This window comes from Camellia sinensis, chromosome 3 (assembly GCF_055761805.1).
Source record: "Camellia sinensis isolate YWXY chromosome 3, ASM5576180v1, whole genome shotgun sequence".
Lineage (NCBI taxonomy): Eukaryota > Viridiplantae > Streptophyta > Magnoliopsida > Ericales > Theaceae > Camellia > Camellia sinensis.
In genome coordinates, this window is record NC_138963.1 from 184,929,578 (window position 1) to 184,933,611 (window position 4,034).

General features: G+C 35.2%; 1 pseudogene across 1 annotated transcript; it reads left to right on the forward strand.

The window, feature by feature from the left end:
• The first annotated feature begins 715 nt into the window (after positions 1-715).
• On the forward strand, positions 716-2,537 carry LOC114260603 ((R)-mandelonitrile beta-glucosyltransferase pseudogene; annotated as a pseudogene). The gene is made up of 2 exons (XR_014363367.1): positions 716-1,320; positions 1,643-2,537. The product of XR_014363367.1 is annotated as a (R)-mandelonitrile beta-glucosyltransferase pseudogene (transcript).
• Positions 2,538-4,034: the final 1,497 nt, after the last annotated feature.

Sequence of the window (4,034 nt, forward strand, 5' to 3'; positions counted from 1 at the left end):
AAGTTTGAAAGGCCTAAGGGCCAGTTTGATATGAAATTTTGAAAGGCCTAAAGGCCAGTTTGATATGGAAGTTTGAAAGGCCTAAAGGCTAATTTGATTGGAAAGTTTGAAAGGATTAAGGGCCAGTTTGAGTTTGAAAAGGCCAAAGGCCAGTTTGACATGAATGAATTGGGCCCAAAGCCGTCTGATGTATAATGTTCCAATGTATTTACTTTATTTGATATTATTCACTGGGCTTTCGCTCACACTCATTCATGTGTTTGTAGGTGAGCCAAGAGAGGTCCAGACCCAGCCCCAGTGAAGTCTGTATGGAACAACCGGGTTTTTGGAGAGTCAGCCCATGTGTCTCACGCATGAGACTCGCTTCGCCATTTGTCATTTTGTTTTACGCTATTATATTGGCAAAGTCTTTGTATATGCCGTATATAGTTTTCACGGGTTGACTTACTTTTAGATGATCCTGTTTGTACAGAACTTATGCTACTGTATTTCTGTTGTGAGTTATTAATGTATATATGTTTGGTTGTTTGGATGTGCCATGTAAGCACAGCTCTATGGACAAAGTTTTGAACTGCTTCCGTTTGGCCCCCATTAACTCTGTTAAAATACATTTGTTTTGGTTTGAGGCCGTAGATAATCTCATGATTACTGGCTGGTTATGTCCTTTACCCACGGGGGCGGGTTCGGTTCATGACAAGGACTGATTAGCAGATATATGAAAACACCGGATCAGTCACACCTTTATGCAGCAAAGAGGATTCTTCGCTACATCAAAGGTACAGTCGATAATGGTTTATTCTATAAACCAACTGATAATTTCAGTCTTGTTGGCTGCTCAGATAGCAACTGGGGACGTGACTTGGATGAATGGAAAAGTATTACGGGGTTTACTTTCTTTATGGGAGATACAACCTTCACATGGTCGTCCAAAAAGCAAGCCATTGTGACATTATCGACTTGCGAAGCTGAGTATGTTGCAGCCAACTCAGCTGTGTGCCATGCAATATGGTTATGGAACATGCTGAAGCATTTGGGATATCCACAAGAAAAACCCACTGAGATCTATGTTGATAATCGCTCAGCAATTACATTGGCAAAGAACCCAATTTATCATGAAAGAAGTAAGCATATTAACACCCGCTATCATTTCATCCGAGAGCATGTTAAAAATAGAGAGGTGGAATTATTTCCTTGCAAATCTCAAGATCAGCTTGCAGATATTTTCACAAAGCCATTGAAAAATGATCTGTTCAACAGAATGAAGATAATGCTTTGGATGAAGCAGCATGGAGAATCAAGATTAAGGGGGGATGTTGTGAAGTAATCTTGTTTCCACCGGCCTAAGAGTCAAATGGAGGCTGCAAATCAAGACTTTCAAAAATAGCAGTTGCAAATCAACATTGTCAAAAATAGCAGCTGCAAATCAAGTTTGTCGTTTGAAATTTGTTACCTCAGCCGTAGTTGAATTTAATGCGTTCACATTGTTAGTTTTATCTATATATAGCTATTGTATTATGAGAGTTCAAGTGTGGGAGAAAAGAAGAAGAAGAGTGCTTTCTATTTAGTTTTTCATAATTATATTTGAGTGAATTGAATTTCAGTTTGGTTCAGTTTTAAGCCTCTCATTGTGAATCACCAACAGTGGTTTGCACCCCACTCCCACTAACAAAAATCACTTTAATTCCATTGGATCAAGCCTATGGAAAGAAGAAACAGAGTGCCTTTCATGGCTTGACTCGAAACAACCCAATTCAGTCATTTACGTCAACTTTGGCAGCATCACTGTTATGCCACCCCTACAATTGATTGAATTCGCCTGGGGACTCGCTAGTAGCAACCAAACATTCTTATGGATCATTAGGCCTGATCTGGTTGTTGGTGACTCGGCGATTCTTCCACCGGATTTTGTGAGTGAGACTAAAGAAAGGAGTCTATTAGCAAATTGGTGCCCTCAAGAACAAGTCCTCAATCATCCATCAATTGGAGGTTTCTTGACACACTGTGGGTGGAATTCGACTCTTGAGAGTATTTGCAGTGGGGTCCCTATGTTGTGTTGGCCATTCTTCGCGGATCAACAGACGAATTGTTGGTCATGTTGCAGCCAATGGGGTGTTGGGATGGAGATAAACAGCGATGTTAAGAGAGAGGAAGTTGAGAGAATGTTGAGAGAGTTGATGGCTGGAGAGAGGGGGAAAGAGATGAAAAGAAAGGTCATGGAGTGGAAGAAGTTGGGTGAGGAGGCCACGACTTGTTCTGTCGGGTCATCTTACTTGAATTTTGAGAAGATGGTCAGGTTTGTGCTTATGTCTGCTGGTTCAAATCAAAGTAGTTAGTGTGTGTGCACATTTTCATCTTACAAGCAATTTCTGAAATAAGTTGTTTCTTTTTTCTTTCTTTTTTTAATTTGGAATAATCTTGTACAAGTATTGTCTTGACAGTGGGTTAGGGATGGATTTGTATTTTGATTTCCATTGTGTCTCAAAATTGTATTATTATGCTTTTTTTAATAAAGAACATGTTCTTGTTGTAGTTTTTTTTTTCTTAATTTTTTTTCTATTTTTGTCATTAAATAATGCCATATACATAATTTTAGGTTATTCTTTAATCCAAATAAGCTTTCCTCCAATCAAGATTACTGAACCCTCTTCCTGCCACCAAAAATGGAACTTGTGTTCTGTAATTTTATTTTTTATTTTTTTATATCTAACAGCATAAAATATCATAATTTTATTATCATTTGTGATATAATTTGATTAAGAGTCGTTCTAACAAATGCTCCTATGATAAAAGAAAATATAAAAAAAAAATGTAGATTCCTAGATAAATAGCAATAATTTAGCTTCTTCTTTTTTATTTTTATTTTTATTTTAGAGTCAAAGTTATAGCACATATGGACAAGACAGTTGGCCAAGTGGTCAATGTAGATATCCATTGGGACATTAAGAATGTCAGAGTTTCAGTATTCGAGTGACTGTGACTCTTTCATTGACTGCCTGAATATAAAAAAAATAAAATAAAAAATGACTGCCATGATGGAGATTTGTTTAACTAGTAAGTGATTGTTTGGAGTTTGTTTATTTATTTATTTTTATTTTTTGATTTATTTTTGGCTTCAACAAAAAAAAAAAAACTAAATTTAAAAAACAAAATTAGAATGAGAAAAAGTTTTAAAAAAATAAAATTTTCCAAAAAAAAAAAGAGTTTAAAATGGACAAAAATAAGTATAAAAAAAAAGTAGGCTTTTTTGACTTGTTTTGACTTTTTTTTTTTTGCAAAATTTTTCAAAATTACATTTTAGATTCATCTTCATAAGATATATATATATATATATATATATAAATTTTGATATAGTTTTTTTTAAAAAAAATCACTCCAGTAAAAAAAATTTAAGAAGTGACATTTTTCTTTATTTCCAAACTGACTCTAAAATGCTCGGACAAATTTTGTACTTTCTACCCATCGGGGGTGGTGGTGGAGTGGAAATGCGTTGGCTTTTTACAGAGGTGGACAAGACTCGATTTTTGAGGACACGACTAGCCAGGTATGAATTTGGTGAATGCTGACAGTGTTATACTTCGCTCGTAACTTTGCCTCTTGTGCTGGGGGTTGTTTCATTCTCCGCTTTCTCCGATGGTGGGTCGCTTTTTTTGAGTTGAGTTAAATCTAACCGTCAACCAGTTATTCCAGAACCAAAACTCACAAATATTATGATATCTCTTCGGAACGACCTTTTTTAAAAAAAAATATCCTTTTTAATCTTATTTGGATTTTCATCTGACAATTTCTCAATAATTAAGGCATATAATACTATTAAAATATTATATATCATAAAAAAAGGGAAATTTATTGGAAAGTCCTAATTTGGGGACTGTTGTATTATTTGGTCCCATGTTTTAAATGGTTGATTGGACAGTCCTTATTAGGAGTAATGTGTGACTAGTAAGTCCTTTTTCAAATATAGATGAGAGTTATTTAGACGAATATAACCTCAATAGTTAAGTTGGAAAGTTTTTTTTGGGAATATATGATCACAC